This window comes from Gossypium hirsutum, chromosome A01 (assembly GCF_007990345.1).
Source record: "Gossypium hirsutum isolate 1008001.06 chromosome A01, Gossypium_hirsutum_v2.1, whole genome shotgun sequence".
NCBI lineage: Eukaryota > Viridiplantae > Streptophyta > Magnoliopsida > Malvales > Malvaceae > Gossypium > Gossypium hirsutum.
The window spans coordinates 37,845,140-37,858,773 of NC_053424.1; positions in this window are offsets into that span (position 1 = coordinate 37,845,140).

Below are 13,634 nucleotides of genomic sequence, written 5' to 3' on the forward strand. Positions count from 1 at the left end.
GTAGTTAAGAGTTGTTTTCGCAATCACAGGCTCACTACAGTCTTAGTTCCTATGGTTTCACAGTTTACTCTAACTAGAGTAGTATGGTAAAATTTATAAAGTAATCACACTATTTCCTATTGCATAATAGTTTAAAAGAAAACAACAGTATTGAAAAAACTTACGGATTCGGCACCGGAGACTCGGTGAACCACACTTTCAGGAAACATCCAGTAAAATAGTTCAAATACTCAAAATGTTTTGAAATAGTTTTTTTAGAAATTCTATTTTAAACCCAATCCACAGTCGAGTTTTGCAACTAGGCTCTGATACCAACAAATGTAACACCTCAAACTCGGCCCAAAAGTTAAGCTTGAATCTGGCATCTCACATTGAAGTGTTTTTCGAAAATCCTATTTCCATTAAAAACCCTTCTTATTTAAAAAGAATCTTTAGTAAAATCTTAATTACGTTAGTTTATTTTTAAAAAAGTGGTACATTGAAAAATTATTCATTTTATTCCCAAAATTCCTTTTTTTTGGTTGCAGAAGCTAAATTTAAAAGTAATCAATTTACGAAAACATGATGTTTAAAAGTTAAGTTGCGAAAACATAGTGTTTGAAAGCAATTATCATTTTGGAAAACCACGATCTAATTTTAACAAATATCAAATATAGTAAATAAAATCCCAAAGTTTAAAATTAAAACTAGAGAGGCCTTATTACAAACCAAACTGAAATTAAAGTGTTGTGAAGCAAATAAACATAGTAGATAACAAAAGCAGCTGTGTGGCCATCTCTGAGTCCCTCGCAGCACCAATCCTTCTAATGGTGCAGATTACCTACACAGTTAAAAATGGGGTGAGTTTACAAAAACTCAGTGTGTAATCCCCTAGCATCCAAAAAGTCAATCAAAAATAGAATTTAGAACCAATCTGGGCTTAAGCCCTATTCAGTAACAAAATAGTCTGATTCAGAATATATGTGGGCCAAATCCCGGTTCATTAACATTTGGGTCTCAACCCATCACAGTCTCAATTGGGCCTAGCCCATCTCAGAATCAATATCAGTTGGGCCTAGCCCATTTCAATAACAAACCCATATGAATAATGCATGATAACCCATCTAACCCAGCACTTGCCTCTATCCACCCTGCACTGCCTGTGGGGAATAAATCACCCACGCCATCCGTACACTTAAATTGTTAGCACCGGTTGCAACACTAACTAGAGTCGCAACAAAGCTTCTAATATTAGAATATGTGGCACAGCCACCAATACGATTTCTTCCTCCATAACAATATCCCAATCCCAAATAGTAGGTCATGTTTGTAGAATTTCATGCACAAAATCAGTCATACAAATCAATGACAAATCAGTCATTTACCCTACCGAGGGCAAAATAGTCATTTTACCCTCTAGGGGTATTTTGGTCATTTTATAAATTTTGGGGTCCCAGTATAGATTACGACCTCATAGATGGTCTACCATCGCCTCAAGCGACTCAAGTAACCTATATGGTCAAAACAGTGAAAATGGGCCCATGGCCCATTACTCGGCCCAAGTGGGCCCACATGCTCGTGTGGCCCATTTAGCCCAATTTCAGTCACGGCTATGCGAACACCATAACCCAGTTCATTATATATCACTTACCTCAGGTTATATCTGTGTGGACCCATGAGCCCATTGGGCCCACACGGCCCATTTTGGCCCGTTGAGGCCCAGAACAACCCAAGTGCATGAGAATGCTCGTGGTGGCCTCTACAGTGTATCGCCCTTAATTTGTGGGCACGGTTTAACACACAAGCGATTGCACGCTTGTGATACCTCAAATGCGAAATTTTCAGCTTTTCTACTTTTGCCGATTAACGATTAAGGCAGTGTGATTCCACACCTTAAATGAAGTTGCGCAAATAGCCCTCAAGTCTAAAGCCTTACTTGTAAGAGTGAGAGTAACCCTGAATGAACTGTTGACAAAGGCTAAATACCACTCCTTGACTGAACTGCATACTACTGAACTCCATTAACCTATATCGATATCGATCACATATAGATTGTACCAATATAATCACTTACCAAAAACGTGAAACCGGTTGTGGAAATAAAGCAGTCGTCCTTATTCCCGAAGTGAGAATCCAAAAGATAGAGGCAAGGTTCAGTAACCACACACTCCTAGCCATAAACAGCAATAAGAAGGTATAAGAGAGATTACTACACTACGAAAAGAAAAGAACTGAGAGAGAGACAAGCACCAACCGATTGCCCAATAATCAGTTGCAAAAGTCGAAAACAGAGGTAGGGAAAAAGATTTATGCCGCCACTATCACAGTACCAAAGGGTGAAAATGTTATAAGAGGAGAGAAGAGAAAAGAAGAAATATTCGGTAAAGGATCAAATAAAGGGAAAGATGATAAGAGAAATGGTTAACAGAAGAAAAGAAGTGCAGAAAGAAAACAGAGACAAGTTATTCAGTCACCAACAAACTAGAAGAGGGGGAAAGATGGAGAAGTCGGCCAAAGATGAAACCAATAGTTAAATCCCGAAAGTGCAAAAAGTGACAGAACTAACTGGTAAAAGTCGAATAAGCAAAATGCCAAAACCTGAAAGAAAATCCCACCTCAACACCATTCGGCCACAAGAAAAATAACAGCTCTTGAGCACCCTTAGCCGAATTTGTCATACACAAACCTCCCCATTCGACTACAACTCTCCCAATTTCAATTTCCTTGACTTTCTCCACACATCCGTCCTTAATTTACTCTAACTTCCCCTAATTCAAATTCAATTCAACAACCATGACCAGTTCAAACCTCACCGTTTTACCAAGTCCAGAACAGCCTCAAGAGAGTTTCAATCCAATTCAACCACTTACCATCCCAATGTAGCAAAATAATTGCGTTTTGCTTGCAAGGGGATTCGAACCCAAGCCCCCCTCAATAGTTTAACACGCCACTTGCCTCCCTTCTACAGACTCTTTTGTATCACAAAATATCCTCAATTAATTATAAGGTCTATAGGCCAAAGTCCAGGTTCTTTTAAAAGAAAAACCAAATAAATTACAAGAGCCAAGACTTGAACCCAGGCTCCCTTGCAACCTTAATGACGCTACAACCACTAGACTACATGCTCCCTTGTTTCATTTATTTAACACAATAATTTAAAAGGCCTACCTCTAAGCATCTAGTGTTTTATTCACTTAAAACTAAAATTTTTGCTAAAGCCTAAGTTTGAACCTAAGATCTCTCCAACACTTCTTAGGGCCATTAACCACCAAAGTAAACATTTAACTGTGTCATTCACTTGAAAAATTAAATACTTATATACAACCTCCTTACAAACCCATACTCAAGGCCCAAAACTTCTAGGCCTAAATTCGAGGCGTTACAAGTTTTCCGTCTTCTATAGTCTCAATCTACTCAAACTAGAGAGTTTTAGTATAGTCTTACTACCTATAGTAGTCCCTCAGTAATTCCTTTTAGTTCAAGAAATCTACAGTCAAAGAAGAACTTACAGATTTGGTACCGGAGACTCGGTGTGCCACACTGGTAAACCTTCCAAAAATTTTTCAAGTACAGTTTCCCAAAAATTCCTAATATTTTGAAAACTCATTCCATAGTCGAGTTTCGTAACCTGGCTCTGATACCACTAAATAACCCAAACCCGATCTAGACGTTATCACCGAATCTTGCGTGTCACATTGAAGTATTTTTTAAAAAATTAATGTTTTTTATTTAACAAAAGTTCTCGTCAAAACGTTTACCTTATTAACCATCATTGTTATATTAAATTGATTTAAAACTGCGAAAACTTTTTAAGTCGATGAAGTTTGAAACGCGTGTTTTAGAAAACAGTAATTGTTTTAAAAACTCGACTTTACCTAGACTAGGAGTTTTAAAATATATATATAATCCATAGCCCAATTAAAAATTAAAACCCACAAACGGCCTTATTACAAAATTAAAAAACCCAAAAGTGAAATTTAAATTAAAGAAGTCAAATGCAAGACACAGTAGTCGTGTGGCCACCTCCAAGTCCCTCGCAGCACCAAATCGTCTAAGGTTTTGGATTACCTGTACAGTTGAAAAGAAAGGGTGAGTTTACGAAAACTCAGTGTATAGCCGCCTATCAGTCAAACAGTAAATAGTGCATGCAGTAACAACATGGGCCTGACCCCTATTCAGTATCAGTACAGTTTGGGCCTTAGCCCTATACAATAACAGTGTGGGCCTAAGCCCAACACAGATTACTACAGTGTCATACAATTATGCATCCCATCCAAATCCAGCCAGCACACCACCTGTACCAACCAACACACCATGTGGGGATATAAATTGACCCACCCAGTCAGCACACCAATTTTTTAGCAAAACTGCTAGTAATAATAATGCAGCATAGCTGCCAGAAACAGTATGTAACACCCCAAACCCGGCCTGGAAGTTTGGCTCGAATCTGGCATGTCACATTCAAGTGTTTCTTCAACCCCTTGTGTAACACCCCGAACCCGAGACCGACACCGGAGTCGGACACGAGATGTTAACAAACTTTGAAAAATTTTTCCAGACACTGCCCAGTCTGAGTACTAGTCGCTTCAAAAATCATATCTTGAGTTTCACAACTCGAAAATCAGTTTTGTGATTTTTCCCTGAAACTAGACTCATGTCCCTACCTATGTATTTTTTTCTAGAATTTTTGGTCGGGCCAATTAGTACAGTTTATTAGTCAAAATCTCCCATGTTACAGGGGTCGACTACACTGACCTTTTCCCATTACGACTTGGATATCTCTCTGCACAGAGCTTCAATACTGATGCCGTTTGTTTCTATGGAAACTAGACTCAGAGAGGAATCCATAAATATATGGTATGACTCCTAATTATCTCTGGTCAATTTATAGTGAATTTCCAAAGTCGGAACAGGGAATCCAGAAACTGTTCTGGCCCTGTTCCACAAGAACCTGAATATCTCTTACTGTACTGTTCATATGATTGTTTCGTTACTTTCATATGAAAGTAGATTCATCAAGGTTCGATTACATAATTTATTCACTATTTAATTCCACTCCTACGAATTCTTGTGATTTTTCCAATCCACACCACTGCTGCTGTCAGCCTCTGTTTTCAAAGTAAACCTTACCTATTTTCGGGGTTTCATGGACCAACTAGGGCCTTGTCATACATATGCCCACATATGATCATACTTAGCCATTCCAATGGCTGATCATTTGCTCAACACTTCCATTCCAACTATAGTTACATCATGAAACCATCTATACATTCATAAACACGAATGGTCTAATGCCATACTCCACTTCTACAAGCCATTTTCGCATGGCTGTACACTTATACATTTCATAAAGTACTCGAAAAACCACAATGGGTAGTCCTATACATGCCATATCAAAATTCAACCAAAATAGTACCCAAAAGAGCCTTTGATAGTGTGGGCGACTTCGACTTCAAGATCCCGAGTCCGATAGCTGGAGAACCAAAAAAATCTATAAAACAGAGGAGCAGTGTAACGAGTAAGCAATTTATGCTTAGTAAGTTTTGAGCAAGGAATTCCAGCATAAACAGAGAATAACACACATTTAGCTAAACGGAATATTTCACAATACGCAATTTACCGATATCAAACTTGCTTCACAACATTAACAACCCTTATGTACATACACAATAGACTAACTTAGCCGAAGGCCGGTAGCTCGTTTATCAACTGAGCGAACATTTATTTGTAAGGGCTCGATTAAATTCAACACATACGTAACATATCCCCATATTGGGATGTTTTTCGAGTATTCGCTGGAATTTTACAGCAAGCTCATTCATTACCAAATCACGTACCTTCGGGATTTAACCGGATATAGCTCCTCGTTCAAATGCCCTCGGGACATAGCCCGGTTTTAGTAACTCACACAATGCCTTCGGGACATAACCCGGATTTAACAACTCGCACGAATGCCTTCGGGACTTAACCCGGATTTAATAACTCGCACGAATGCCTTCGGGACTTAACCCGGATTTAGTATCTCGCACAAAGGCCTTCGGATCTTAGTCCGGATATATTCACTTAGCACAAAGCCTTCGGGACTTAGCCCGGACAGCATTCAATTAATCATGCACCTCTAACAATAATTCATGGCACATTCGTATTTCTTTTTCATTAGCAAAACTCAACACAAGGCACACACCATCCTTGCACATTCGGCTCAATAGCCACTCATAGAGCATGATTTTAATTTGCTTAAAACATGATTTAATCACATCGTAATTTAAGCTCTCTTACTCAAGAACTTACCTCGGGTGTTGTCGAACGATTCCGCTAACTATTCGACCACTTTTTCCTTCCCTTTATCGGATTTATTTCCCCTTTGCTCTTGAGCTTAATTAAACAAATAAATTGATTTCATCATTTAGGCATCAAAAAGATGAACACAAGGCACTTAGCCCATATTTATACATTAGACATTAAAGTCTCATACATGCAAAAATCATGCACCAACACAACATATTAGCTAATTTCTTTCCCCTTGGCCGAATATGCATGTCTATTTTTGGGGTCGATTTCAACACTTAATACACACATATACACACTAGTAAAGCATCCTCCCCCTTTTCATCAATTTAACACATGCATTGCTCATTAACATGCAAAGTTACATTCGGCCTTAGCACACATCTTGCTAGCCGATTCTTCTCCATTTAGCAACCAATGCACATATGTGCTCACACAAAAATGCTAAAAAGGAGGTTCAAGAATCATCAAGCCATCATCACATGCATCATTAACAAGCTTCATATTTTGCATGCAATGGCATTAACACGACCTCCACCTAGGCCGAATCTTAACTCATCCTCATGCCTCATCACCACAACATCAAACATCAACCAAGAATGATGCATCCATGGTCAAGTGCCATTTCCATCACATAGCAAGATTTAGACCATGGGCTAGGTAGAACTCAAGCTAACAACTAAAACATGCATGCATCTCATGGAACATCATCAAACATACCTTAGCCTAGCTACATGTATGGCCGAATCTCTTCACCTTTCTTCTTCTTTCCTCCATAAAATTTTGGCCAAGGATGAACCAAAGGATGAGAAAAATTTTCTTTGTTTTTCTTTCTAATTTAGGCTAAATGAAGGTGAGAAAAGGATGAACAAAGATCTTCTCCTCTCTTTTCTTTAGCTCACGGCAATGGGGGGAAAAGAATCAACTACTCCCTTTTTTGTGTGTAATCATCATACTCCTTTTCATTATTTAATTTCCATGCCTATTATTTTATTTTTTTCCACCCATGATGCACCAACAAAACATGTCTATGACATGTCTTGGCCATCAAACTTGGTCTACCATGCTTGTCATGGCCGGCCACTACTAGTAGGGGGGGATTTGACATGCAAGTCCCCCCTTTGTCCACATGCACTAATAGGTCCTCACACATTGACCTATCACATTTTAGAATTTTCTCACATAAGTCCTATTGACTAAATTCACATGAAATCAACCAAATTGAAGCTTGAAATTTTCACACATTCATAATTACATATTCTAGACAATAAGTATCACATTCAAACATTTCGGTGACTCGGTTTAGCGGTCCCGAAACTACTTCCCGACTAGGGTCAACTTTGGGCTGTCACAACTCTCCCCCACTTAAGAAATTTTCGTCCCCGAAAATCTTACCGGTAAATAGGTTTGGGTATCGTTCTTTCATCGAGCTCTCGGTCTCCCAAGTAGCTTCCTCGATCCCGTGTTTGAGCCATAACACCTTTACTAGCAGAACTCTTTTGTTTCGCAACTCCTTCACTTCACGAGCTAGGATACGCATCGGTTCTTCTTCATAGCTCATGTCGACTTGAATTTCAACCTCTGATGGGCTAATTATATGCGATGGATCAGATCGATAGCGTCGAAGCATCGAAACATGAAAGACGTCATGAATCTTTTCAAGCTCCGGGGGTAAAATCAATCTATACGCAACCGGACCAACTCGTTCAGAGATTTCGTACGGCCCAATGAATCTTGGGCTCAACTTGCCCTTACGGCCGAACCTGAGTATCTTTTTCCAAGGTGAAACCTTAAGGAACACTTTGTCTCCCACCTGATACTCGATGTCTTTTCGTTTCAAATCTGCGTACGACTTCTGACGATCCGTGGCTACCTTCAGACTTTCACGGATTACCTTTACTTTCTGTTCAGCATCTTTAATCAAATCAACTCCGAAAATTTTACCTTCACCGAGCTCGGTCCAAAACAATGGTGTACGGCATTTACGACCGTACAAAGCCTCGTAAGGTGCCATCTTAATACTTGATTGAAAACTATTGTTGTAAGCGAATTCAATCAAAGGTAAATACCGTTCCCATGAACTACTGAACTCGAGGATGCAACATCTCAACATATCCTCAAGTATCTGAATTATCCGCTCGGATTGACCATCGGTTTGGGGGTGAAAAGCAGTGCTAAAATGCAGCTTGGTACCCAGAGCTTCTTGCAATTTCTTCCAAAATCGTGAGGTGAATCTCGGATCTCTATCCGACACGATAGAAACAGGTACCCCGTGTAATCTCACAATTTGATAAACGTACAATTCAGCTAGTTTATCCAATGAAAAATCCGTACGTACAGGGATGAAATGAGCCGACTTAGTCAGTCTATCAACAACTACCCATATCGCATCCTTCTTACTTGCTGACAAGGGCAGTCCGGACACAAAGTCCATTGTGACTCGATCCCATTTCCACTCGGGTATCATGATCGGCTGGAGTAATCCTGAAGGCACTTGATGTTCCGCTTTCACTTGTTGACATATTAAACATCTCGAAACAAAGTCGGAGATGTCCCGTTTCATACCATGCCACCAAAATTGACGTTTCAAATCGTTGTACATTTTCGTACTCCCCGGGTGAATTGACATTCGGCTACAATGGGCTTCGTTCAGAATCATCGAAATGAGTTCCGAATTCCTTGGAACACACAAACGATTTCTGAACCTCAAACAGTCATCATCATCAATTTGAAACTCCGATTCCTCGTTCGGAAAACACTTAGCCCGTTTTGCAACCAATTCATCATCGACTTTCTGAGCTTCACGAATTTGGTGAGTCAATAATGGTTTAGCTTTTAATTCAGCTACTAACACATTGTCTGGTAGAACAGACAAATGCACGTTCATCGCTCGTAAAGCAAACAATGACTTCCGGCTTAAGGCGTCCGCAACCACGTTAGCCTTTCCCGGGTGGTAATCAATGACAAGCTCGTAATCTTTCAACAACTCATGCCAACGTCTTTGTCGCAGATTCAAGTCTCGTTGAGTCATCAAATATTTGAGACTTTTGTGATCCGAAAATACATGGCACTTCTCACCAAACAGATAATGTCGCCATATTTTTAAAGCAAACACGATGGCAGCTAGTTCGAGATCATGGGTCGGATAATTCCTCTCGTGTGGCTTCAATTGTCTCGACACATAGGCCACGACTCGACCTTCTTGCATCAATACGCAACCCAACCCAAGTAGGGATGCGTCACTATAAATGACAAACTCTTTACCTGATTCGGGTTGCACCAAAATTGGAGTTTTAGTCAAATGAGTTTTCAGTTGGTCGAAACTTTTCTGACATTTCTCCGTCCACTCGAACTTAACATCCTTTTGAAGTAGCTTCGTCATTGGCGTGGCTATCATCGAGAAACCTTTCATAAATCGTCGGTAATAACCGGCGAGCCCCAAAAAGCTCCGATCTCAAATCTATTTTTGAGAACACTGAGGCTCCCTTCAGTTGGTCGAACAAATCATCGATGCGCGGCAACGGATATTTGTTCTTTATCGTCACTTTATTCAGCTGACGATAGTCAATGCACAACCTCATGGTTCCGTCCTTCTTTTTCACGAACAATACTGGTGCACCCCAAGGTGAGAAACTTGGTCGAGCGAAACCTCTATCCGTCAGTTCTTGCAACTGAGCTTTCAACTCCTTTAACTCGGTTGGTGCCATACGATACGGAGCTATCGAAATCGGCGTAGTCCCAGGTACAAGCTCAATACCAAACTCTACCTCTCGAACAGGTGGTAAACCCGGTAATTCTTCCGGAAAAACATCCGGGTATTCACAAACCACCGGCACAGATTCGAGTTTCTTGTCTAATTCTTTGTCATCCAGTACATACGCAAGGTATGCTTCGCACCCTTTTCTTACATATTTCTGGGCCAACATTGTTGATATTACAGCTGGCATCCCCTCCAAGTCCGTAGACTCAACTCGGATTACTTCGTTATTTGCGCACCTCGAATTTCTAGGGGACATTACTTACACACTTTGTCGACAAGCACGTAACGACCCAAGGGATTTGACACCCGAATTACAAACTCAGTAGACTCAATAGGTAAAGTCTTACTGGATGCTAAGGTTTCACATATGTAAGAATGAGTAGAACCGGGGTCAATCAAAGCAATTACATTAGTATCAAAGAGAGTGAATGTACCGATAATAACATCAGGCGAAGAAGCATCCTCGCGGGCACGTATAGCATAAGCTCTAGCAGGCGCACGAGCTTCGGATCTGGTTATATCATCTCTAGATCCTCTCTGACCACCACTAGCATTGCCCGTAATTCCAAATGGTCTACCTCGAGCAGTGGTAGCACCCGGTTTCCCACTCTGATTTTCATTCTGTTCAAACAACCTCGTGCAATCTTTAATGAAGTGGTCAACTGATCCGCACTTGTAACAGGAGCGGTCAGGGAATCTACAACTCCCCGAATGCCATTTACCGCAATATCGACACTTCGTTCTATCTCGACGTTCATTCCCAACACTGGCGACCGAAGTGCCTCGTGTACCCACAGGGGGTCGATCACGATCTCGTCTAAAAAGGCCCGAAGTGCCTCTAAACTGGCCCGCATCATCTCAAAATCTCTTCGATGTCTGTTGAAGAGACCTTCCCGAGGATCTTTTACGAAACTCTCCAGTTCCCTCATCAACTCTTTGCTTTTCTTTTCTAAGCTCTTCGGCTTTACAAGCTCGTTCAACAAGTACCACGAACTCTCGTATTTCAAGAACGCCAACGAACATTTTATATCTTCATTCAGCCCATCCTCAAGCGTTTACACATAATAGCTTCGGACGAAACACATTCCCGAGCGTATTTGCTAAGTCTAACAAATTTTCGCTCGTAATCAGTAACCGACATGGAGCCTTGCTTAAGCTCAAGAAATTCCTTCCGTTTTTGATCAACAAATCTCTGACTGATATACTTTTTCCGAAACTCAGTTTGGAAAAACTCCCAAGTTACTTGCTCTCGGGGCACAACAGAAGTCAGAGTACTCCACCAATAGTAGGCAGAATCACGTAGCAAGGAGATGGCACACTTTAGGCATTCATCGGATGTACAAGATAGCTCATCGAGTACCCGGATAGTGTTGTCCAGCCAAAATTCAGCTTGCTCGGCATCATCGCTATCCATAGCCTTAAATTCAGTAGCCCCATGTTTTCGGATTCTATCAACTGGGGGCTTATTTGACCTTATTTGGTCCGTTACCGGCGGTATTGTAGGTGCGGGGGTAGTATTTGTCGGGAATGGAGGTTGTGGAACAGCCATATTAGTTCGAATGTATTGGTTGAACCAATCATTCATCACGCTATAGAATGCTTGTCTAGCTTCATCATTCGAATTACTAGCATTAGGTGAGAGTCTGCCGGCACTGTCCCTTGTGCGGGAGCAGGCGCTACACTCTCAAGATCATCAGCTACCTCTCGGTCACGATCGGGATCCATTACTATAAACACATTACCATTTCAGAAGTCACCATACTATCAAGTAATCACATAAAATGGCATGTATAGCTAGACCCAACACATTACGGTAGTCCTAGAATCGACTAAACCGTAGCTCTGATACCAATTAATGTAACACCCCGAACCCGAGACCGACACCGGAGTCGGACACGAGATGTTAACAAACTTTGAAAAATTTTTCCAGACACTGCCCAGTCTGAGTACTAGTCGCTTCAAAAATCATATCTTGAGTTTCACAACTCGAAAATCAGTTTTGTGATTTTTCCCTGAAACTATACTCATGTCCACCTATGTATTTTTTTCTAGAATTTTTGGTCGGGCCAATTAGTACAGTTTATTAGTCAAAGTCTCCCATGTTACAGGGGTCGACTACACTGACCTTTTCCCATTACGACTTGGATATCTCTCTGCACAGAGCTTCAATACTGATGTCGTTTTTTCTATGGAACTAGACTCAGAGAGGAATCCATACATATATGGTATGACTCCTATTATCTCTGGTCAATTTATAGTGAATTTCCAAAGTCGGAACAGGGAATCCAGAAACTGTTCTGGCCCTGTTCCACAAGAACCTGAATATCTCTTACTGTACTGTTCATATGATTGTTTCGTTACTTTTATATGAAAGTAGATTCATCAAGGTTCGATTACATAATTTATTCACTATTTAATTCCACTCCTACGAATTCTTGTGATTTTTCCAATCCACACCACTGCTGCTGTCAGCCTCTGTTTTCAAAGTAAACCTTACCTATTTTCGGGGTTTCATGGACCAACTAGGGCCTTGTCATACATATGCCCACATATGATCATACTTAGCCATTCCAATGGCTGATCATTTGCTCAACACTTCCATTCCAACTATAGTTACATCATGAACCATCTATACATTCATAAACACGAATGGTCTAATGCCATACTCCACTTCTACAAGCCATTTTCGCATGGCTGTACACTTATACATTTCATAAAGTACTCGAAAACACAATGGGTAGTCCTATACATGCCATATCAAAATTCAACCAAAATAGTACCCAAAAGAGCCTTTGATAGTGTGGGCGACTTCGACTTCAAGATCCCGAGTCCGATAGCTGGAGAACCAAAAAAATCTATAAAACAGAGGAGCAGTGTAACGAGTAAGCAATTTATGCTTAGTAAGTTTTGAGCAAGGAATTCCAGCATAAACAAGAATAACACACATTTAGCTAAACGGAATATTTCACAATACGCAATTTACCGATATCAAACTTGCTTCACAACATTAACAACCCTTATGTACATACACAATAGACTAACTTAGCCGAAGGCCGGTAGCTCGTTTATCAACTGAGCGAACATTTATTTGTAAGGGCTCGATTAAATTCAACACATACGTAACATATCCCCATATTGGATGTTTTTCGAGTATTCGCTGAATTTTACAGCAAGCTCATTCATTACCAAATCACGTACCTTCGGGATTTAACCGGATATAGCTCCTCGTTCAAATGCCTCGGGACATAGCCCGGTTTAGTACTCACACATGCTCGGACATAACCCGGATTAACAACCGCACGAAGCTTCGGACTAACCCGGATTTATAACTCGCACGAATGCCTCGGACTAACCCGGATTTGTATCTCGCACAAAGCCTTCGATTAGTCGGATTATTCATTAGCACAAAGCTTCGGACTTAGCCGGACACATTCAATTAATCATGCACCCTAACAATAATTCATGGCACATTCGTATTTCTTTTCATTGCAAACTCAACACAAGGCACACCATCCTGCACATTCGGTCAATAGCATCTGGCATGATTATTTGCTAAACATGATTACATCGTAATTTCTCTCTACCCCCCCCTTCCGGAATCTTAGTC